The sequence below is a fragment of the Panthera pardus genome, unplaced genomic scaffold (genome assembly GCF_024362965.1).
Source record: "Panthera pardus isolate Hobbes unplaced genomic scaffold, ASM2436296v1 HiC_scaffold_7, whole genome shotgun sequence".
NCBI classification, from domain to species: Eukaryota; Metazoa; Chordata; class Mammalia; order Carnivora; family Felidae; genus Panthera; species Panthera pardus.
Genome location: NW_026527002.1, coordinates 74,187,844 through 74,211,803, shown reverse-complemented (window position 1 = coordinate 74,211,803; position 23,960 = coordinate 74,187,844). Strand labels below are relative to the sequence as shown.

At 55.1% G+C, this 23,960-nt stretch overlaps 1 protein-coding gene and 1 long non-coding RNA gene across 2 annotated transcripts in view; one reads left to right on the top strand and one right to left on the bottom strand.

Moving 5' to 3' along the window:
* Positions 1-4,488: 4,488 nt before the first annotated feature.
* On the bottom strand, positions 4,489-7,745 carry LOC109273095 (uncharacterized). The gene is made up of 4 exons (XR_008420008.1): positions 7,091-7,745; positions 6,272-6,302; positions 5,076-5,628; positions 4,489-4,706 (listed from the first exon to the last, which is right to left on the bottom strand). It is a non-coding gene; the product is annotated as an uncharacterized LOC109273095 (long non-coding RNA).
* A 139-nt stretch (positions 7,746-7,884) lies between these two features.
* The window catches only part of ST3GAL1 (ST3 beta-galactoside alpha-2,3-sialyltransferase 1), a 94,406-nt gene continuing 78,330 nt past the window's right edge, over positions 7,885-23,960 (top strand). The window contains exon 1 of the mRNA XM_053896502.1: positions 7,885-8,221. The gene's annotated coding sequence lies outside the window, so the exon portion shown is untranslated. The remainder of the gene's footprint in view (positions 8,222-23,960) is intronic.

Below are 23,960 nucleotides of genomic sequence, written 5' to 3'. Positions count from 1 at the left end.
GTGTTCAGTCTCTGTACTGTTTTAAGGATCCAGCCAGAGAGAGAATAAAAAACGCACGCATGTTTGGTCTCAAGGAAAGTTAGGGCGTTCAACTACAAGAAATACAAAGGAATGATTTCAGGGCTTTTTTGTAATTTCTCCGCAACATTTATGCCTGTCATCTTTATTCGACCTCAATGTGGAAACCTATCCCAAATTTGGACATTGGCTTGCTTTCTACTGAGAAAAGTAACTTGCTCTCCTTTGGCGGGGGGGGGGGGGGGGGCAGCGCTGGGGGGAGGGCATGGGGCAGAGGGACACTCAGAATTTCAAGGCCGCCACCATGGGCGTGTAGTTTCAAGAAGAGGGAATTACAGGGCTTTCTTCCCCCAGAGATGCAGTTGGCCTGGCAGGACCCTGATATTTGGCAGCTCCCGTGCTGAGCACTTTTCCATTCTCATCTATAAAACATTTGCAGGAATGTTGACAAGTATAATATGCATAAGAAAGATACTTAAATTAATAATGGCCATCATTTATTGAATGCTTACTAAGTATCTGGCACTGAGCTACTAATTTTGTATATATAATCTGTCTCCTTAAAACAACTCTGGGGGCCAGGTACCATCTGCCCATTCTGCAGACAAAAACTGGAAGGCTCGTGGGTCCAGAGCCCCCTGCCCCCGCCCCGCCTGCTGTTTCCTCCACAAGCAGGCACGGCTGCTTTGCAGCTTCCCAGTCTGCCTTTCACTCAGTTTCCCAGGTTAAGGTGCTGGTTCTTCACTGTCAGAAAACCTTCTAAAGAGCCTGAAGTTTCTTTTCCAGAACGAGAGGGTTAACCTGGGGGGCCCTGACGGATTTCACATCCAGTAATTGCATTCTGCTTGTTTTGACGTTGCTCAGAAATAAAATCATCGAAGAAACATCACAGAACAAAAGGTTTCCTGCCGCAAGGACCCTTAAGATGATCTAAGCCAGCAGTTTCAATCCCAGGAACAGTTTGTCCAAACGGCAATTCAAGCGGAAGGACACGCACAACGCAAGCCATCGTTGTGAGCTCCCTCTTACCCCTTGTTGCACTTCTTTGGAAAGAACGTCCATCATGATAATTAATCACTGATCCTGTAACATCCCCGGTATCCACCCGTGCCATGAATATTTGCTAAATGGATTAATGGAGGTGGGTAGCCAAGGTGCAATCCCCTGAGGGATGACAGAGCCCAGTTTGAAAACATCGCTCTAACTCAACCTCCTGAGCGTACAGACAAGAAAGTTGAGGCCAGAAAAAGGAAACTGTCCAAAGTCAGGTGGCTGCAAAGTCGCAAGAGCCGGGACTCAGGGCCAGAACATCCTATCAGGAAGACTTTGTCCCTGGTCCCTTTGGAATTTATGGTTGAGCGGCTGAGCGGGGTGCTGTCCACACGTCCTTGTAGCTCCATTACGGAAGGAAGCTGTTTCAAAAGGCCGATTCCTGGACCCCACCGCAAGGCAAGTGAATTTCGAGTCTCTGGGAGTAGGACCCGGGAATCTGAGCTTAGAATAAGCCTCCTGGAGTCATCCTTGTAGGCAGTGAACTTGGGGAAATGGCCCTTACGGGTTCCTTGTCTGGCTCCAGGAGGTAACTGGAGACGTAGCCATGATCCTTCTCCTGCTTGAGGCCAGAATGAAGAGCCGCTGACTTGGGCGGGGTGGGGGGGGGGGGAGTTACCTATAGTTACGTTCTTGAAAGATTGATTTATTCCATAACCATTTATTGACCATCACCACGTCCTCAGGGCTCCGACCTTGTCCCTCTTCATTTTCTACAACATCCCCAGGTGACCTCATCCACACCAGGTCCCCCCCACCACCCGTTGTCTGTGAATCTAGTCCTGCAACCCAGTCCCGAACATACTACAGCCTGCAGCCTGCAGCCTGCCACCGCCTGCACCCCATCCCCTCCCTTGTGTCTGCACGGGCTCGTGACGGGGAGCACAGAGCACAAAGATGAGGCTATGTTACTTCGGAAGCGAGGTCATAAAGGGCATAGGGCTTCTACCCGGTTCCCCTGGGATGCTCCCCGTCTCAACATCTAGCCTCTGTGGCCACGTGGAGGTGCTCTGGCGGACTGAGTTTCGTCTTCAAGTCAACTCATCCCCGATCCCAGACCCACGAATGAAGAAGCCTCCGGACTCCAGCCTCAGCCATTCAAGGTACTCTCAGCTTCCCAGACACGTGGGACAGAGATAAGCCCACCCTGCGGGGTTCCATCCAAATTCCTCACCCCCAGAACCCAAGATCAAACGCAGGCAGGAACGGCCGTCTCATGCCTCTAGTTTTGGGGATGTTGTGTTACGCAGGGTTGGTAACCAGAGTCAGCGGCAAATGAAAAGTCCCGCAAAAAACCGAAATGGGACATGTGAAAACGGTTCCTTTCTCCTTCCACAGTCCAAGGTGCTGTAGTTTAGAGACGGTCACCATCCACTGAGTGTCAATTATTTTTGCAGTTGGGTTACAAATAATAATAAAAAATAAATCTCAGGGCGCCTGGGCGGCTCAGTCGGTTAAGCATCCAACTTCAGCTCAGGTCATGATCTCACGGTTCGTGAGTTCGAGCCCCGTGTCCCGCTCTGTGCTGACAGCTCAGGACCTGGAGCCTGCTTCGGATTCTGCGTCTCCCTCTCCGTCTGCCCCTCCCCCACTTGCACTCTGTCTCGCTTGCTCTCAAAAATAAACAAACGTTAGACACTTTTTTTTTTTTTTTTAATAAAAACAATCTCACTATGGTACCTTCAAGAAACTGGGCTGAGCATGGTTAAACGTTCTCCCTCACAAAACAAGGGACCTGAGGGACGATGTTACCCACCCTGAACCCGTTGTGAGGCCTTCGGGGATCAAAGGTTTTTCTGTCAATCTATCATGCTTCTGCCGGCCTCGCCATGAAAGATGGGTGATGCCTGCCCAGATGTCTCACTTCTGCTCCTTCCTCAGCTCAGACCCCTGGCCTCTGCTGGATTCCCGGAACGAACATGGCCTCCAGTCTGGACACCCCAGCGCCGGCCTCCCGAGGCTGCGGGAGTGGTCTGGCCAGCATGCAAATGTCGCCGCGTCCCCGTTGCCTCTGCCCGGTGTGTGAAGTCTCGGCGCCTCTGCCAGCATCCAGAGCGAGGTCCACAGTCTGCACCACCCGGCTTAGCAGGAGGTAAGTGAACCTGCACACCGCACCCACCCCCCTCCTCTCACCTAGTTCTCCCTGAGATCCCAGGACACCTGTCCCCCAGGAGCTGCCCTCCGGTGGAGGAGGTCATCAGGAAGACGTGACTGCCGGCTGACCCGAGAGCTGACCCCGGGGGAGCGGAGGGCCTTCTCCCCCTCCCCTGTCCTGGGAATGTACATGCAGTCTCTCCCACACCCTGTTCCCACAGACGGAGCCGTCTTCAGGGACAGGTGTTGTGGAGACCACCTCGACGGCGTATATGACCGAACCTCACAAAGGCCTCTCTCTAAACTTTTAAGATTCTAGAAGGTGGGTTCAGGTATCTATTCATCGTGAGGCACTCAAGATCAGGCTTGTAAGTAAGTTCTCTTGCTTATTCAACCTGCCACTTACCAACGTGGAGTGACCCGCCTCTCCCTTCGGTCTCTCCCTGTCTTCTGTGCGTGCGGTCAGTTTCAGACTACACTCCAAATGCTCCCGGGTTTGTGAACCAACATCCTCTAAGTGACCTCACGACACCCACCTGTCAGCCTGTCACAGCGCTGCCCCAACGTGGTGAAATCCCAAGCATGGTCAGTCCCCTGCCAAACTGTGGGCTCCTGGTGGGCGGGGACCGTGTTGTGCCCACCTCCACGTCCCCAGCATTTAGCATAGTATGTGGTGAATTAAAGTGGGCCCCAAGTATCCAGTGACTGCTGTCCTTACAAAAGGAGGAGGCGCGCGTGCACACACACACACACACACACACACACACACACAGCCATGTGAAGGGATCATCTACAAGCCAAGGAAGGCCGAAGATTGCCAGGAGCCACCAGAAGCTGGGAGAAAGGCACAGGCCAGATTCTCGCTCAGACCTCCCAAAAGGAGCCAATCCAGCGGAAACTTTGATTTCACACTTCTGGCCTCCTGAGCTGTGAGAAAATACATGTCTGCTGTGTGGGGCCCCCGGCTCGTGGTAATTTGTTATGGTAGCATCCAGGAGGGCTGGACCCAGTGTCTACGATGTGTAGGAGGCATGGTTCTCTAAGGGTCCTGCAGCCCAGAACAGCAAAAGCTCTGAGAATACAGTGATCAGTGCTAAGAAGCAGAGTTCCCTCATCCCAGGCCTTGCATTAGACCTCTGGATCTCTAGGCTCAGAAGTTTGGATTGGCATCCTTAGACAATGGCAGCCATTGAAGATTTAAGGGTTTTGAGCTTGGGAATGCCTTGGGGGCAGTGAAGGGACTTTGGGGAAAAAGGAACCTGGCTACATGTAGCTGTGTATGGTTCTCAAGCATCTGGCAGCAAGTAACAGAACCATGACCTAAAGTGGCTTAAACAAAATAATTGTTCTAATACAACAGAAAGTCTAGAGGTAGGCTTCAGGTACGGTGTGATCAGGGCTCTGGATCTACTTAGCTTCGGTTTGTCTCCCCTCATGGGTACAAGATGTCGTCCAGAGAAACTTGAGCTAAAAATACCTTCGTGTTCACGTCCAGTTGGAAATAAAGAGAAGCTTCCCAGGCCTTACTCTTAAGGACTATTTTCCTAGAAAACACAAATATATTTCTTTGTCTTCTTGATGCAAACAGGGATTAAATCTACGTATTCCTGAGCCAAATTCAACACAAATATATTTCTTTGTCTTCTTGATCCAAACAGGGATTAAATCTACGTATTCCTGAGCCAAATTCTGGCAAAGAGATTAGTGCAGTCATGATTGGACAAGATTAATCAGCTGCCTTAGCATGGATGTTGGGTCTAACATGTGTGAATAGTGTAAAGCGTGTGATCCTGCAGAATAGTTCTGCTGACTCAAATGCCCCCAAGATTCTCAGAACTGGAAGGGGGCTTAAGCGTTATGAGTCCTGCAGTCCCCATAATGCAAAACGTGTAGCTCTCCTTCCACGTGCTTACTCTTCAGGTGGGCACTTGCTGCCTGGGCAGCCCATTCACCGCTGGGTTGTTGACCCAGGACCCGGTGAAGCCTGCCAGTCAGATTCCTCTTCTGGAAAAACTAAAATCCGGAATAGATGAACAGTGGAAAGTGAAACTGTGAAACAAGAAGGACTGTTTTGACAGCTGCCCCGCCGTACAGGGGCTGGGGCCGCAGACACCAGGAACATTTCAGGGCAGACCCTAGGACTTAGCAGAAGGAGACCGTGGGCAGGGATGGAACAGAGCAGAGAGGGGGCAAGAGCAGGGAGAGAAAGCGGAGGGAGGGAAAGAGGGACAGAGCCAGAGCCAGGAAGCCTGGCTGTGTCTCTCCTTCCGGCTGCTGTCAGTACATCCCCCTATTACCTCTTTTTATCTTAAGGGAAGTTGGGGCCCCAAAACCGTGGTAAGTAAAACCCTGCCCAAAACAAACGGCCACGTGCCCAGCAGCTCTGAACTCACCGCTGACAAGCCGGGCTGCCCTTTTCTGCCCAATCACCCAGATAGCATCAGGGCCCATTAGGATCCCTCCTTTCTGATGTGTGAAGAAAGGGGGCGGGGAGAGGATGAAATCAATTTCCTTCACCATTATTACCAGAGCTTTGCAGTTGCTCTGAACATACGGGGGCGGGAGGGGGGTGAGCATTAAATCAATGTCAGGGCTCCCTGGGGGGACTCACTGTGCAGACACTCCCAGTAATGACTATGGCGGCTGTACTAGGCAGGGCATGTTAGGAGACACTCGGGATGACAACGAGGAATGCCCTCACACACACCCCTGACACATAGCCCCGGAGGATGTGGGCTCCCCGAAAGGTCCGAGGGCCTCGCAAGTGCTGCCTCCACGGAAGAGAGGACAAACCCGAGAGGGGGAGAGGCCCTGTCTGTCACCTGGTAAGAAATAACATTGCAACACAACTGAGGCGGGCGAGAAAAAGCCTGGCCGGGTTAACCCCTCCGAGACCGAGACCGGGAAAAGGTGCAGCTGATGGAAATCTTTTTCTAGATAAGGTGGTGATTTATGCATGCTTCACCATAGAGTCACTTAATTAGGAATTTCCATTTTACTGTGGAGTCACCGACGGGAACTGCCAAGGATCTAGGGCTGAAATTAAGAGCTGTCTTTGGTTCTTGGCTGCAAAGGAGAACCAGCAGCTGGATGTTTGGGGGCCACTTACTTGCTCAATCTGGTCGTCTTTCCAGATTCACCTAGGATAAAATGGTGCAGTCTTAATTACTAATTCTTTAATTTTCTAGTGGTGAATTTTCGCACTCTCTCCCCTCCTGTTTTTCAACCTGCTCCTTTTCTACTTCTCTATGCTCTGAATAGCTCCCTTTTCCTCCTCCAAGGCTGAAAAGTCTCCTGGACCACCCTTTACCCATCCTCCCCCCCCCCCCCATTGTGAGTAGGGGCCCACGCCAGAGGGCCCAGCATCCATGAAAGCCAACTTTCACTGGGTACTTACTATATGATAAGCTTAGTTCAACATGGATGGATTCACTCGTTTATTAGAACAACCTTATGGGATAGACAGCAATCAGTCCCATTTTCACAGAAGAGGAAACTGAGGCACAGGGCTACCTAAGCTTAGATTCTGTAACCAGCCTATGATCACACATCCAGTAGGTGCAAGACAAGACTGGAAGCATTAAGTCCCATCCAGCCCCTGGTCTGAAGCACACTCTGATGAATGACGTGCTAGGGAGCTATCTCCACTGCAAAAGGCTGACCTCTCCAAGGGAAGAAATGGAAGCCAGAAGAATTAAGCGCCCCTCAGGCCACGCTGTGCCTCTGTCCTCTGAGCATTGCTCAGAGAAGTTACAAAAGAGGCGAAATCCCTGTAAGGGGATAAAAGCTGTACAATCACACGTTTTTAATGCCTCTTAAACCTGACGTCCAGCATTTAGTCTCTAAGACTGTCAAGTCCGTCACTGAGCAAGAAGTCTCCACTGGCCTCACTTCCCTATAAAGGAGAAACGGCAAAACCCCCACAAACCTGAGTCCCCCAGGGGATCCGGTCCCAGAAGCCCCAGTCCCAGGTCGCCGTGGGACCTGCCCCTGCCTGGCGTCCCGCTGCCTGGCGCTCACCCTGCCCTGGACCGCGGTGCAGCCTCCGCATCTGGGAGGAAAAAACTGCGGCGGGCAGGCGAGCCGGGGCGGGGACCGCGCCGCGGTGGCCGCTCTGCGGCTCGGAACGGGGCCCAGGCTCGGGCCTTACCAGGGCCCCAGCCCCGCCGCGCTCCTCCCCTCCCCCTCCCTAAATCCCACCTCGAGTCCCGCGCCCTTAAAGGAAGTCCATGGCTTTGCCCGGTCACCAACAGGGTGTCGGCCGGCCCCTTCTGTGCTACGGTGCGGCCGACTTGGGCTCTTCAGGACACCGCCACGTCCTCTGGGCGGGCGCCCGTCGCCTCCTCCCCGGGGTTGACCCCACGGGTCTCCGGGCGATTCTTCCCTAGTCTTTCCAGCCCGTGGGCGGCGGCGGCGCGGAGTGTCGCGGAGCTGTCCCCGCAGAGCCCTCCCGGGGCGGCGATCCGGTCCCCGCGCCGCCTCCGGCGTCTCCCCAGCCTGGCCTCCGCCGAGCCGGCTGCGGTCCACGTGGCTCCGGAGCTCGCAGGAAGCCCCGAGCGAGCCGAAAGCCGAGCCCAGAGCGGGCGGAGGGGGCGCGGGAGGAGGGGGGAGGGGGGGAACGGGCCCGGGGGGCGGGCACTGGGCGGAGGAAGGGGAGGGCCGCGCGCAGCCCAGGCGCCCGCCCCGCTCCGGCGCGCCCCGCTCCCGGCCCCGGCCGGCCAGGGAAGCGGCCCCTCCCCGGCCGCCCGCCGGCCCCTCCCGTTACACCCGGGGGAAGGTGTTCCCGAGACCGCTCCCGTCCTCACCCCGCCTCCCCGCTTCCCCGGCTCCAGCCTCCGCCGGCGGAGCTCCACTATGCCAGACAGTTTCGACACTTTGCAAAGACAAAGACCAGAGGGAGGAGGAAGAGGAGGACAGGGAGGGCGAGGAGGAGGAGGGAGAGGAGGACGGCGCGATGTGAGCCGGGAAGGGGGCCAGTGTTCGGGACAACCCCCCGTTTAGTCTCCCCGGAGCCCCTCATCTCCAAAGCCGCGGAAACTCCAGCGTGTCTCCGGCTGCGGTGAGTGAGCGCGCCGAGCCCAGCGCGGCCGGGGTGAGCGGGGGGCTGCGTCCGCCGGAGTTGGGGCAGTTTCGAGTGTGTTCTCCAAGTGGAGGGGCGGTTGCCCGGAGCCGGGAACAGAAGTGGTCGGGAGGGGTCTAGGAGGGCTTGACAGTGGAAGTGGGACTGTAGACCCCGGGCGCCCAGGGGAAGACACGCGTAGGGAGACCCCCCCTTCCTTAGCCACGGCGTCACCGGGGTCTTCGGGGGAGGGAGGAGGTCCGGGAGGAGGCCGGGGCTCCGGGATCTTTTGCCGTTATTGGAAGAGCTGCTGGGACCTCAGCGGGGAGCCTGCGCCAGGTCTGGGGCAGCGGTCCCCGGGGTGGCCCCAGTGACATTGCACCGGCGCCAGGGTGGAATCTCCCTGGTCCGGGCCGCCAGAGGGCGAAGCGGCCAGCGGGGCCGCCGGTGGGATGAGTCCCCTCGGGGTGGCTGGCTCCGGGGCTTTCGAGTGGAGCGAGGGGCGCGGGGGCCCGCGGAGGCCGCCGGTGATCCGGTAGAGCTGCGGCGGGACAGTGTACGGATCGAGCGTCCAAATCCGCTGCGAGCAGGAGCACATCCGGGAGTTGGCCGTCGCCCCCGGGGACGCCGCCGGCCCACGTTACTCCGGAGACGACCGAGAAGTTGGCGCCCGGGACGCGGCAGCTGGACGTGGCGTGGTGGGCAGGGAGGTATTGGGTGGGCGCAGGGGAGCGTGGCGGGGGTGGCTCGGGTGGCAACTCGAAACTCCGGAGTCCGCCCCAACCCCGTTAGGCGCCGCAGCTGCAGCGAAAAAATCTGACAAAAGTTAGCAACTTGTCTGCGTCTCGTGGGCGTGTGACCTGCGCGGGGCAGGGGCCGCCGTTTGGGAGAGCGCAGGGCCAGGGCAGCGGTGACCCTGGGGCGGAGCGCCCGGATGGGGCTACGGCTAGATTCGGAATCCGGACCGTGGCGCAACTTTGAGCTCCTCCTTTTCGCTGAGCCTGAGTGTGTTTGAGCGTGACCTTGCGGGAGGAAGCGCGGCTGAACTTGAGATGGGGGTTGAGGCTGCGCCCGGGCTGCCTTCAACGTGCCCCGCGGCCCGGTCTCTGGGGACGGGCGTCTGCAGCGTCTGGGTTCCGATCGGCGGCTGGAGCCCGGAGTCCTTCCAGCCTGCTACCCGAAGGTCTCGGCCAGCGCCTGCCACTCGCAGGGCTCGGTGGGGGCGCTCGGCGGGCGGACACGTGCGCGCCCAGAAGTGCGCGAGTGGTGGGGGCTGGGCGGGTCACTGCGTCTCACGGGCTCTGTGTGTCCCGCAGAGGGAACCGGCTTCGTCCCTGAGGGCAGCGACCACTTGGCCGAGGGGCCGCATCAGGCATCCGCCTGGCTCTCACGTGCCCCACCTCTAGGGACTCCTGGCTCCTTCTGGCTCACCACCCTCGCGGGTCCCCTCGCCACGCGGATTTGGGCCGAGATGTCCCCTAGGGAGACAGCGAGCGCCCACCGCCCCTAAGGCTGAGCGTGTGTGTTTGGCTGAGGGGGGAGGGGGAGGGGTGGAGGAGTGGGGGGAGAAGGAGATTAGCAGAGAACGAGGTTGTCCAGGAGCGGTAGCCACCGCGCCTGACACACAGTAGGGACTAAGGCTGTTTGAAAAGGCCTCTAGATGGAAATGCGCTGGCAGGGGCCGGAATGTCCCCTTCTCGCCTTCTCCTCCCCATTTCTACCACCGAATTTACGTTCATCCCCCTAACCAAGGCCTTTCGGCCTCAAGGCGTGCCTTGAGCACCTACTACGCGCCGGGTTCAAAACTGGGCTGTTTAGAAGCTGAGGGCGGAGCCGCCTGGTGTTCCTTCCCTGGAGCTGCGTAAGGGCGCCCAGGCGGTTCGCAAAAGGCAAGGCGCACTGCCCCCTGCAGGCTGCTACGGAGACTGCTGCTTGTGTCCGAGGTGGGGAAGGGGCGCCAGTGAGGGCGTCTTGCCTGGGCTCCTTGGAGGTACCTTCCTGCACCTCTTCTTCCTTCCCCCAAAGCCATGGCCTGGCTGTTTTCTGAAATCCCGCAGTTGGCTGGAAAGATCGACCAGAGTTCACCATTCCAGCACACTCCCACCCTCCCCGTAGATCCCAGGTCTTTCATCATCTCCGTCTCTGACCTTCGAGCCTGAGACTTGGAACTCCCAGAATCTCAGTTTTCATATCTGTAAAATGGGGTCATCGCTATTACTTTACAAATGTGTTGCACAGAGTTACGTAAAATTGTGCGAATACGTGTGCACGTGTGGATATACACATTCACACATTCACACTACATATGCATATCCACATACGGTGGCTCAAAGTCCGGGGAGAGGAATCCCATCTTCCAAAATATTTAGTTTTGCTGAACAAATAAATAACAGAATGAGTAGGGGGCCCCTTCCTCTGCCTTTGAACACCTCCACAAGCCTGGCAATGTACTGTCCCTGCATTTTGCCAGTCCAGGCTTTACCACCGGGGCAAGGCGAGGGCCTGGGCCGGAGCAGGATCTTCCCCTCACCTCACTGGGTGGGCAGGCCTGCGGAGGCCTCTTGAGCCTTTGGCTGATGGAGAAAACAGGAAGTGTTGCCAGAAGAAATGGCAGAGGGTTTTTTTTTTTTTTTTTTTTTTTTTTTTAGGGGGTGTGGATTCTGCTCAGTGTGGCTCTGAGTAGCCCGCTTGCTGACCTCAGGCCTGTGTTCCCTTTCTGGGGGCAGGCTAGGCATTCCCCCAGCTGGACATACCAGCAACCCTCTGACGTCAGGGACTTCCACAGAATCGGCTATCTGGAGCCTTTGGTCCCCTAGGTATGGTGGGGCGGGTCCGTCTTTGGGCCTGGCAGCGAGGGGTCCTTGCAGATCCTGGAGCCTCAGGGATGTGAGGGGCTCTGTCTCCCCTCTGCACCAAGCAACCCCTAGGCCAGGATATCTCCTGGGGGCAAGTTCTCAGCAGCACTCTCCGCCCCCAGGAAGGGGTGCCTTTGAACCTCCTGGTCAGCTCACCTAGCTTGAGTCCCTTGCTGTGTGTGGCAAGCTGCTGACTCAGAGGAGTTATATTTGGACAGGGCTTTGCCTTACGGGATCTAGACCTTAACCCTCTCCCCAGGCTCCCTCCCACACCATGAAAAGCAACCAAAGTAAAGTAAAACAAATCCACCAGTGATCTCCTTATCCCGCTTCCCAATAAATCCTATATACACAAAGGACAAGCACCACCCTCCCGTGGAAGAGCTGGCCTGGTCACAGAGAATTCTAGAATAAGGCTCACATGCCCTTTGTTAAGTTGTGGACCACACGTGTAACCTTCGCTCCCCCCTTGCAGACCCAAGGCTCTGAGAGCGCTCTTCTCTCATTTGGGCACAGGAGCCCCAACCTTGGGCCCCAGAGGAAGTCCCGGAGCCAGTGCGCAATTGCTCTGTAATTTGGCACCCGTCTGTTCCAGGCTCTGGTCTCAGTTTCACTCTCTGCAAAATGAGAGGCTTGGAGTTCTGCTGACATGGCCTTGGGGCCGTTAAAGGCTTTCTTCATGAAGACAGCCTGTGCCCTACTTGTTTTTTGCTCCAGCACCGTCCTCAGAACTTTCCGGGCATTCCTGGCATCACAGACAACAGGGCCACCCCGTGCAATGACGCCTCCTTACTCACTGCGAGTGCTCCAGACTCCAGAGCCCACGCCCGCTTGGTGAAGTCATTCGTCAGCAATTCTCAGCACCGGACATTGAGAGACGCCCCAGAAGTTTCAGACTCCGGGGTCTGAAACTGGGCAGAGCCGAGGTGGCATTTTGGGGGAGCCCCGATGATGTGTATTGCAAACAGGGACCTTGGTGACTTCACCAGGACCAACAGGGTTCCCACTCGAGCTGAAAATGTTCATAGAAGTCATTTTGTCCAATATTTTCATATTAATTCAAAAATACTGAAGCCCAGAGGGGAAATCAGGGGAACCTGAGTGACAGAGCTGATCTAGAACACCAGTTGGTCTCATAAACTCCAAATAGGTGAGTGCCCTGTGTTTTCCCTTCCCCCTACCCTCATTCTTTTCCCTACACTGAAGTCCTTGTTTCCCTCTTGGAAACCCAACATTCCTTGGGAAGCCTGAGGTTTGACGGTTTCTTGGGTCTTGTTGGGCGGATTGTTTTGATTTCCGTTGTTCCAACATTTATTAGGAACTTACCTGTGTTCTACTCACCATGCAAGATGCTGGAAATAGAGAGTTGTAAGAACTCTGATCGACCCTTGGTACCATCCCCCCAGAGGTCACCGCGTGGCGGGGAGGCGCACGGGTGCACTTGAAGAGTTTGTCGCATTATGGTTTGCACGGGGTGGGAGCACGCATGTGCCGAGGGAGGGCTGGGACAGAGAAGGGAGTGGATTCCTGTGCCTTGCGGGACCCACAGGGAAGAATTCACTGGGGATCCAAAGCCCGAATAACCAGGGAAGTCACGACGCAGGAGAGCGAAGGTAGTTTGTTGCCTGCCTAGAACTGGTATCTAATTAACATGGTGTGCGGCTAGTGAGCCCAAGAAAAGTGAAGTAAAATAAAATAACAGGCCGGATGTAGGTCTGTTCTGCGTGGTTCTGCAGAGGTGAGGGAACTGGGATTTCAGGGCTTCAGTGATGTGGCCCCGTTCCTGCAGTAGGTGTCGATTTCTGGTTTGCTTGGGTGGGATTCATCATTGCCGCTCAGCCAGAACGCAGGTCTCTGAATTGAGATCTTCCAAGGGTTACGGGCGCTGCAGTGATGGCCTGTCAAATAGAAAGTAGCTGCTTTGCTTTCGCTTCAAGAAAATACAATTCTGTGCTTTATTTTTCGTCCTTGTCCTTAAACTTGATGGCAGAATTACATGGCTGCGTCGAGAGAGGGGGTTTTAAAAGGCATGGCAGGCAGGTGGGGGACAGTGCCCAGGTTTTCAGGCACATGACCACATCTAATTGTGTGAGCTCAGGCAGGCCCTGCACCTCGGGGGCTAGGGTTCAAGTGCAGGTAGGTTATCTCAGGACGCACGGTGAGGGTTAACGATCCTGCACGGAAGAGTGCCTGATGCCCCAGCTGAGAGCCTGTGCGGGCGGGTGAGCACAGGAGGTGCTGCTTTCTGGAGGCACCGGATTCAAACAGAGCACTTGGGAAATAAAGGAGTTGACTGAAGGCGGAAAGTTCTGGAAAGCTCATGGAAAAACACTTGACGTACAAGGCCGGTGTTGATGTTAAACAGTTTGTTAATAGCCCCCACTGGAAGAAGCAAGGCCAAACGATGAGGTTACAGGTACAGCGTGCTTTTCTCATTCCTGTGGGTTGTGAAAAAAAAACAAACAAAAAAAAACAAACTTTGAAAGTTTTTTTATCCCTAGGGCTTGGCATGGGGAATTACCAGGAGCTGGAATATGGGGTGGGGTGGGGGGAGGGCGGTGGGGAAGTGCACGGGTGGGGGTGCGCCGTGCCCTGAGCCCTTCCTGCGTGGCCTGACAGGCTCAGCGACAGGTGCGACCTGCGTCAAAGTTGAACACACGCCACGTGGACTCGGTCTGTCGGGGTTCACGCTGGGACGAGTGTTAGAGACAGGACTTTGGTGTCAGGATGTTTCTTACAGAGTCAAGTGGATCCAGGCAGGGCAACCCCTGGCCTCGGATTCAGGACTCCTAGCTCCTGGTCCTTATCCCATACCACCGGGTTCCTGGCCGAGGACTTAGGTCCATCACCGAACCTCTTGGAGTCTCCCGTTTCCTCGACTGGTAGATGGCCGTCTAGAATTCCCACCCTGCGTGGGACAATTGGGAGGTGCCCCCAGCAGGAGGCCGTGAGCTTGCCTTATTGATAATAAATAGAGTAACACCTGCTTTTTAGTAAAGCACTTAGGGGTGTGCCCAGTACAGCGGCAGGTATTTTGAACAGAGAAGGATTCTGGGTCCCAGTAGCAAACACACACTCACAAACTGAGTGGAGGGTTTACCTGAGCCCAGTTACCGTCCCCCCCCACCATCTCCTACCCACCCCCCTCGCCCCCCAAGAGGCAGACGGAGGGATGGGTGAGGGGCCCTGGGAGTGTGGCATAGGAGCTGCTAGAAGCCTCTGAAGAAAGCCTCTCTCCTCAACCTGGCAGGGAAGAGCCTGGGAGATAACGCTGCTCTCTTGATGAGTCCTGCCTGCCTTCCACAATCCTTGGGGCACGAGGAGCTGAGCCCAGCCAGCAGCCAGAGCCCAGAGAGTTCCTTACTGGGGCCTCTCAGGAGCAGGACCGCCCCTGGAGGGTGATCTGGCACTCACCTGCCTTCTCATTTGATTCTGCAGCAGCCGGGGGCAGGGGTGGTCACAGGATTCCCAAAGGACAGAAGCCGGAGGCAGGAGGGAAACTCCCTTACTCCAGGCCCTACCTCTGGGGGAAGCCGGACTTTTAACCCTTGTTCTCTATTCCCCTAGTAAGATAAAAGAATCAAGTGTAAGATACCATTGGGGCACCTGGGTGGCTTAAGTGGGTTAAGCACCCGACTTCGGCTTATCACGATCCCAAGGTTCGTGAGTGCGAGCCCCGTGTCCCAGACCCCGCTTCAGATTCTGTCTCCTTCTCTCTGTTTCCTGTTCTCTTTCTCTCTCTCTCAAGAATAAATAAACTTTTTTTTTTTTTTTAAAGTGCAAGATATTGTTATGAAGACCTTTGGGACTTCAGTAGCATCTTTGAAAGAAGCAGAGTAGCCTCAGAATTAAGGTTTTGGTCTGAGGCTTATCACTTATTTCTCAAGGATCATGTTACTTACCTTGTCTGGGTCTCAGTTTCCTCTTCTGTCATGGGGATGATACTCCGTAGAGTTGATGTGAAAAATCAAAGAGTCGCTCAACAAATGTTGGCTTTTGTGCACAAGGGTCAGGGTTCAGACGTGTGGTTTTGGGGTTGGTGGTGATTCCTCCTGTCCTTTTAGCCTATGTGATATTCAGATAATACTCTTTGCATGTTTTTATCTTAAAAGTTTTTTCCTTCGGGGCACCTGGGTGGCTCAGTCGGTTAAGCGGCCGACTTCGGCCCAGGTCATGATCTCGCGGTCCGTGAGTTTGAGCCCCGCGTCAGGCTCTGTGCTGACAGCTCGGAGCCTGGAGCCTGCTTCAGATTCTGTGTCTCCCTCTCTCTGACCCTCCCCCATTCATGCTCTGTCTCTCTCTGTATCAAAAATAAACAAACATTAAAAAAAAAAAATTAAAAAAAAAAAAAAAGTTTTTTCCTTCCAAAAACATCCGGGGATGTTCTTCTGACTCTGCGTATGTGTATGTGTGTACATATTTTTTTCTCCTGTGAAATATGTAGAAGTTCTCTAACCAAGTCTGATTCTGGAGCCCTTAAGAGAATAAAAAATAACAAGTTAAACAGCCTCAGTCATTCAGAGGTGAGCAGGAAAGGACATTCCTTCCAAATTATTTGGTGGAATTAAAAAAGAGATTGCTAATGACTTTTGGTAGGTCCGCATTTGGGTATACAAAAAAAAAAAAAAAATTTTTTTTTTTAATTCCACCAGCGACCTTCAAAAAAGAAATCAAACCCAAATGGATATCATTGTGATAGATTTTGCTACATTAAAAAAAAAAAATCCGTTTGAGTCCACATTGAACTAACAGACCAGAGTGGCTAAAAATTCCCTTCATGAATATTTACTTAGCAGAGGGCTCTTGAGAAAAACCCAACCGAAAAAAAAAAAAAAAAAAAGAAAGAAAAAAAAACCCAAAGCAAACCCAGCTTCTTCTCTAACTGAGAGGGTGGAATGACTCCAAAATATTGTTTCATGCTCAAAAAGCCTACAACAACTCCACATGAAAGACGAAAATCCATCTAATTGGGCATTTACCTTTTCAGAAATAAAAGGCTCAGTGGAAAGAAAAGAAAAGGAAAGAAGAAAAGAAAACCTCTTTCCTTGGAAGACTAGACTGGAGCCCAAAATAAATCCCTCGAATCGCTTGGCCCGGTGCTGCGGGGCCTCGTTCCCCCTCCCTTTCTTTATTGTGCTATTGCGGTAACAGGCAAAGAGAGTTGCTAGCGGTGTGGGAGCTGAAGTACCTCTTGAAACCCCTGACCTCTGCGTTCACAGCCATGGGCATCTGCAGCCCTGACCTTATTTGGGCTCCATTGCAGCTCCCCTAGCTGCTACCCTGGGATTAGGGTCCTGCCCAGGTTGCAGAGGAAGTGACTTACCCAAGGTCACACGGTCTCTGCAGGCAGATCTCCCATGTGCCCGCAGTTACCGACGTGCAAAGTGGGTCGCTCCTGGGAAGGCATAAGCCCACGCCTCCGACACACAACAGCACCAGACAGTGGCCTGGCTGCCCCCTCACTCATCTAACTCAGCCCATCGCTCACAGCCCCCACCCCCGCCCCTCCCACCTTGAATGGTACAGACGAGTCGGGTGACCTGGTCAGCGACTTGACCCTTCCTTTGATACTGCTTTCCTAGTCTTTATAGCAGCCCCGTAAGGTCACTGCTTGTATTTCCCCCCTACTCCCGTTTTACAGATGTGGAAACTGAGGCTCAGCGAAGTGAAGCCTCTTGCCCGAAGTCCCACAGCTAGAAAAGTGGCAATTCCTAACTGCTCCGTTTCTGCCCGAAGCCCGAGATCTCAGGCCTCATGTTGTGTAATTCCCAGGATCATCTGGTGTCTCTACATCGGGGGGCCGGCAAGGGTAGAAATAGACTCCCTCAGAGGTGCAGATATAGAACACATCGCACTGGACATCTGTCCCCAAGCCCACCCAGGCTGCGTGCCATCCCACCCAACGGCCACGGCAAAGGGACCCAGGTTCTGTAGCCTCTTCTTTGGCGGGAGCGCGGTCCTGATTGTCCTCTGCACGCTGTGTCCCGACGGGTGGGGCTCCAAGGCTTTTTCCCTGCTTCACCATTTGGTGCTGGCTGGATGGGTTTATTGAGCTAACCTTGATAGACTTGCCGGATTTTTCTGCCTCCGTGTCGGACCCTGTGTTGCTGATGGCAAGCACCCTTCCTTCCGGTTGTACTCATACATCGAATTCTGAGATCCCCATGGTGCCTGGGGATTGAGGAAGGTCTGGGAGCCCGCGGGGGTCGGAGACAGGGCTGTGAGCAGCAGGAAGGCTTAATTAATATGAAGCTTGTCACCAGGCATGCAGACCCACCCAGCTCCCCAGGCAGGTGTCTTTGAGCGACCTGCTCCAAGTAAAATGATTAGTAGAAGTTGCTGTTGCAACACTGGAAAATTCCCTTTTAATAACATCTTCACAATGGAGAGAAAGGTCTGCTGTTGTTCTCCTGCCTCGAAAACACCGTTAATCCTACCACCTGGTGGAGAGTCTGATGAATAAAGACCTTTGCTTGGGAAACGTACGAGCGGCCACAAACAAGAATGTCCTTGTGGGGGGTATTCCTGGTTGTTGCTAAAGCAAAATCTTAGTTTTGGGACCTCAGTCTTCCGGCAAAAAAAGGAAAGTAAAATGAAAAAGGGAGACTAGAAGCCAGCGAGGTCGTGCTCCCCCACCTACCAGAAATTTCCAATGAAAATCACGCCTTTCAGAGTGGTTTGAAGAATTGGTTCCGACATAGTTTTTCTGTCTCCTGCTAGTTTTTCTGTCTCTACCTATGACAGGGAACAAACTGAACTAAGCAAAAACGATCTGTGAACTCTAGGATCATAAAAACTAAACTGATGTCTCTACCAGGCCAAACGTCCGAAGAAGGTGAAAAAATTTACTGGCCCCGGACACAGCTTTGAACAGCAGAGTATCTCCGCATCGTTGGGAATCTGCCCTGGGGTGAAGTAAAGGAGGTTTCTCCTTTTCTCTGAGCAGGAGCCACAGTGTCAGAAGCTGTGACGGGATCCGGAGCCAGGGGGGTGGGTGGGGGAGGAAGGTGTGTTTGAGTAGATTGAATGATAACACATTACAGACGGTGCACGTTTATAGAGCATGAAACAAGAAGGAGCTGTAAAATGCCAGCATTTGCAAAGAGGCTTAGCATTGCCCTTGTTTAACCTTCCCCTATTCCAAGATTTCAATTATTCATCTACTGAGTCATTCATTGATTCGCTCAATAAAAATACTGGCTCTGCCGCGTCTTAGCTGTGTGACCTTGAGCGAGTTGCCTAACCTCTCTGTGCCTCCATTCCTCATCGATAAAATATGGGGAATAGTACCCACCTCCCAGTAGGTACTAAACGAGCACTAAATGAGTTGGCACTTAGTGTTTAGAAGGTGCCCTGCAGAGTGCCCACTCCAAGTGCTTGCTAAGTGTGTGCTTTGGTCGTCATGATCCCTGTTCAAGTGTAGAAACCCCTTGCACGGTGTCCCGGGAATTGTTTCCTCCCTTCCACTCTCCCCTGTGGTGGTTCTGCGTCTGCTTGAACACCGCTAGCGATAGGCGAGATCCGTGCCCCACGCAGTGACCCTTTGCTCTCTGGTCACCTCTGTGGATTAGGAAGCTCTTTGCCACACAGACCTTCCAGCCGTGGAGGGCTTCCTGGAGGAGGTGATAGGGTGCAGCTCTGGGGCTGTCCGAATTTAAGGCTGAGAAGTGGTCTGGGCTTATGAAGCTTGGGGGTGGCACTGGACCCTGGAGGCACCTAAGACTTTGACGTGACATTTTAGATATTCCCTGCCCCCTACTTTACAGCTAAGCAGACAGAGGGCCAACCTGTGTGATTCCTCAGCCCGTTAGCGGGCAAAGCCGGGGCGAGAAGCCAGCCCGCAGTTCACAGCTGCCAAGTCCTGCCTTTACCGCTGGGTTTCTGCCCGACTTGGGAAGCTCGGGGTGTCCTAGAGAGCGAGCCTCCCTTGTCCTCCCCAGGCCAGCAGCCAGGGACCCCAGCGGCCGGGTCTCCTACGTGACCCCCTGCACCAAGCCCTCTCTGCTGCTCTGTTGGCACAGTGCTTACACCGCAGCCTCCCAGACCACCCCTGCCCACGGGCTCCTGTAGACCTCCCTCTGAGCAAGGCTGGGTTGCATTTTGTGGATTCTGGCGGCCGTCTGCCCTTTTATCCCTCCGGAGTTTCTGCTCAGGAAATACCGCGTTCTGGACATTTCGGGCTCATTTAACGTTCTAACCAGGGCTCTGCGGTCATTATAGTTATCAGTGTTTTGACAGTTGGGAAAGCTGAGGTTCATTAAAGTTGGCCGTTGGGCCTAAGGTCCCCCAGGTTGAGTCGAGCGGGGTTGGGGGGAGCTGTTACACGCCCCCCCCCATCTCGCGTCACCAGATCCTGCTGTGACACACCCACGTGGCAGACACACCCACGTTTCCTGGGTCCAGTGTGTCTGGTCTGACCACCCGCACTCACACACCCCTGCCAACCTGCCCCCCACCTCCCTTCCCTTCCTTTTGTTCTGAAGAATCAGATAAGAGGCCAAAAGAACAAAGCCCCCCCCCCTCCCCCCCACTTCACCAAGCCACATTTCAAAGGGCTATAAATAGGACGGTTAATGGTGGCACTCCAGGTCACATTCAGCTCGGACAGACTCTGAGTGACGCCAGCCCTGTCCTCTGGCTCAAGGTTTCCATGGTCAGCACAACTTTGCTTTCTTCACTTCCTTCCCTTTTTCTTTCTCCCTCCCCCCCACCCCGCCCTCCTTCTTTCCCCTCGTCCACAAACTGTTGTTCAAAAGTACATAGTTGTGCCTCCCTAATTAGGCTGCGATTGCCTGGAAAACAGACACAGGCATCTTATTTCACAATCCCTCCTAGATCTGAGCGCGATTCTGGGCAGTACAGAGAAGCCGGGAGGCCCAGAGGAGGCTGCTAGGCCTCCAGCGTCGGTCTCCCTGCTCTGAAGGCGAATTCAGGTTCCCCAGCGAGGAAGGCCGAGGGGACACCTCCGGGAAGGCCTGGGGCCGGAGGGGGCGGCGAGGGCCAGGAGAACACGGGCTCCGGGGCAGAGTGTGGGGGACACCGTTTGTCATCTCTGAGACTGGGGCAGGTGACTTCCATGTCCGAGCCTCAGTCTTCCCACTGGTGCTCTGTGGCCGCACCACCCATCTTCCTGGCTGGGAGTTGGGCTCGACAGAACAAGAGAGGAGGGGGCATGGGGGAAAGCCCCAGAGAACAGACAGTCTTCAAGCTGGAAGACGGTGGGATCTGGTGACAGTGGCAGTGAGGGTGGAGAGAGCCAGGGCCCAGGGGACTTCATGGAGGAACCCTGAGACGGAAGCAGGGCACCCCCTCCCTTCGTGTGCTTTGAGGAAGCGGGTTGTAAGAGAGGAAAATGGCAAGGTTGCGGTTTGGGGGTTCTGAGCAACCTTCAGTTTTTCATAGTGAGGTACGACCGAGGTTTCTTTACCTGCTTCTAGAAAGAGGCGTAGCCAGACCTGCGTTGTTGGAAAACCAACAGACTGAGGCTCGGGCCGGTGGGAGGGAGCGGCCCGGTGCTCGCGGGAGTGACGGCCAGCCGTGTTTGGGGTGTTTGCCTCGGGTGAGAAGTTCCCACGTCTTTATTTCTCTGGGCTTGGAGAACAGACTGCATTCGGTGCTGGGAACCAGAAGCTGAAGCCGCTGCAGAGCTGGGAGCCACCGATGATGTTAGGGAGCCCAGAGCGGAGGTGCAGGCCAGTGAGCCGCCCCAGCCCTCCCCCCCAACTTACACATCTGTGGGGTGTGAGGTGGGGAGACGACCTTCTAGAGCCCAGCTGGGCCAGAAGGCGAGGAGACGGGTCTGTGTACGAGGTGACCCTGACTTTGAATTGCACCTCTGCCCCTTGCCTAACCTGCGGCCTTGGGCAAACGACCTCAGAGCGTCAGTTTCCACGTCTTTGAAATGGGGGTCAGCCTGCCCCCGGCCACCAGAGGACTGCTGCGCAGACCGAATGAAATCATGCGCACAGGCTGCTTAGCCCGCTGCTGGCCTCATGTCCACATCCATCCATTCGCTGTCGGTAATCATAACGTCTCCCCGAAGCTGCCAGACCAGCGCCTGGCCTCCGAATTCAGAAATCCACTCAGTCGGAGAAACCGCCCCCAGCTGAAGCCCTGTCAGAGGGGGAGGGGACGCATGAGAGGACAGCCCTCCCAGGACAAGCGTGTGTACTTCCTGCCGGGTACAGTGCCCTTCCTGCCAGCCCGCCAGGCCGGGGCCGGCTTCCTCAGCCCCTGGGCCGTGAGAGGGCAGACACGGCTGCCTCAGGAAGGGGCCGCTCAACTCCTCTACCCTGGAGCCGGCCCAGGCACCCGTGGCTCCCCTGCCCTGCACCCTGCTCCCAGCTGGCCAGCAGCCCTGCTCTGGGTACCCGGCTCCTACTCCAGGCGTTTCTGGGTCATCTCACTGCCCAGCTTCTGATCCGTCCCTGCACCTGCCTACATCTGGGTCACCCGTCCCCGTGGCAGACAGATCTGCCCGTCTCTGTGGTCATCTCACTCTCCACGGTCGTGATCATCGTGTTCCGGACAGGAACTCGGATTAAGAAACCACCCACTTGTGCACTGACAGGCTCCCCACTGGGGTGCAGGGTGGCGCGGCTGCCGGCTGTGTGCCCGCACCCCTCCCCACTGGGTGGGCTCCTCACTGGCAGAACCCAAGAGTGTGCTGTGGTCCCTGCCAGGGCCGAGCAGCGAGCTCGACGGGCGCACCCGAGGCTCAGTGAGCGCCGTCGTGAACTACGCCGTGCTAGGCAGGGTAGGAATTGGTTTATCACTCGGCCTCCAGTCTTGACTGCGACCTTGAACGAGTTGCTTAGCCTCTTCAAGCCGCCAGGTACTCATCCGCAAAATGATGCAAAAATAGTTCACATGACATCCTTGTGAAGATTAGCAGAGCGTTGGAGAACAAAGGGCTTAGTTTGGGAAAGTGCCCGTGAGCCATCACAAGTGGTCTCGGAGGCTCTCGCTACTGCGAGTTTTACTTCATTGCCGTTGTTGTTAAAGTGATTTCACGTTGGTTTTTATCCGCTTGTTTCGCAGTAGAGCCTTGCAAAGTAGTGGAAGCAGGTGCGGTGTCCATTTTACTAAGGAGCAAACTAAGGCTCAGAGAAAGGCCGTTTGTCTACAGTCACGCAGCCTGGCTTGACTGGCCTCTCCTGGTCTGTCGGCACCTCCGGCAGTAAGGCAGATTATTTTGGAGTATGACATGGCCACCGGCCTCTGGGAACAGACTCCTGTACCTTCAAAGGGCAGCAATATTACTCAGCCGGGTCCAGTGTTCACGGTTATCTGGATCATCACTTCTCACGTGGAGGAGAAAGCCGTGATTTATTAAGCGAACCGGCCGCGCTCCTCCAGGGGTGATGCAGAGTTTTGCCTCCAGCCCCCTCCCCTGCTCCCCAAAGAAACAAAATCAGAGAACAAAACCCCCTGACAAGATGTATCGTGTTCTATTGCATGATGGGAAGGAACGTCAAAAAGAACGTCAGGGGTCTCGCCGATGGTGATGCTCTGTTAGGGGTAAAGGAGGAATGACTTATGGGCCCTCATCTCCCACGTAGCAGATAGAGTTGGTGGACGTGTTTCTTGCTTCCAGATCTCCTGGTTCAAACCCAGCAGTTGGCTTCTGAGGGCCTGGGCCGGGAGCGGCTACCAGTTGGATGGATAGAAATGAAAGGGCGAAGGCCCGGGAGAGGAAGGGTAGGGAAGCACGTGGAAGGGTAGGGAAGCACGTGGAACGTAGGGAGATGCAGGAGGGCAGGGTGCCGCGGGAAGAGAACCACCTCGGAAGAGGTTTTCGGGGCGCGTGTTGACAAGCAAAGGCCAGGAGAATCTCCGTGCATAATAGCTAGGCTGCTCCCTAGGACCAGCAGGTGCAGAGTGGGGTAGTTACCTTCTCTGCGCGCTTAGCGCCCCAGTTGTGCGCCAGGAGCTGAGAAACGGAGGCCACGGAAGGTGGGCGACACCTGGGGGACAGCTGTAGTTTGGAAAAGCCCCGCAGTTGCAAGCTTGCCAGGTCGGGGCCAGGAATCCCGCGCAAACGAATGAAGGTAAGCACAGCAAGCCGCGGGTGCCCGACGGCAAGGTGGCTAACCCAGCTTGGAGTGTGGAAAGGAGTACGTTAAAGAAAACATCTCGGACGGGTGACACGTGAATGTTTCTGTTCGTTCTCTCACTCAGGAAACAGGAACTGACTTTGTCCCACGCGGTAAGCCGCGTGCCAGGTGGTGGTGGCGGAGTGACACGTAGCACGGGCACACCTGTGACCCCCGGGAGTTATCAGGCCAGTGGCGCATGCTGTTTGGGAGCACAGGGAATTCTGGGCAGTGGCGGGGACCGGCCTTGTCGAGGCGGCCGGCAAAGCTGTCCCTGGGAAAGGCCGTCGATACTGAAATCTAAAGAGTGTGTGGACAGCACAGAGGGAAAGAGGACGGTGCCAGCTGGTGATGGGAGGGAGGAAGGTCGGGGTTGCAATTTACACGGATCCCTCCGGGGGCCGCCAAGAGCAGGGAAAGGCATCAGAGGAGGTGGGAAAGGCAGGTCCAGCCAGGAGGCTGGGGCGGTGAGCAGCTCACCTTAATTCTTCTTTCAGACAACAGGGGCTGAAAAGAAAGTTCCATCCCGGGTGCTCGCATTTGCTGTGACACTGAGCCCCAACTGCTGTGGCTCAGGCCACTTGGCGTGTCGTCTGTGGCCACATCCCGCCCCCTCGGCGAGCTCCAAATAGAATCTATTTATTGTCGACACCAGGCGCCTTTAGACAAATCGTGGGTCGGTCTGGAACTAAATCCTGTTGACCTTACATCTAAAATAGCTCCTTGAACCTCCCATATCTCCTTTATCCCACAGCCCTGCCTTAGTTCTGGCCCTCCTCCTCTCTGGGC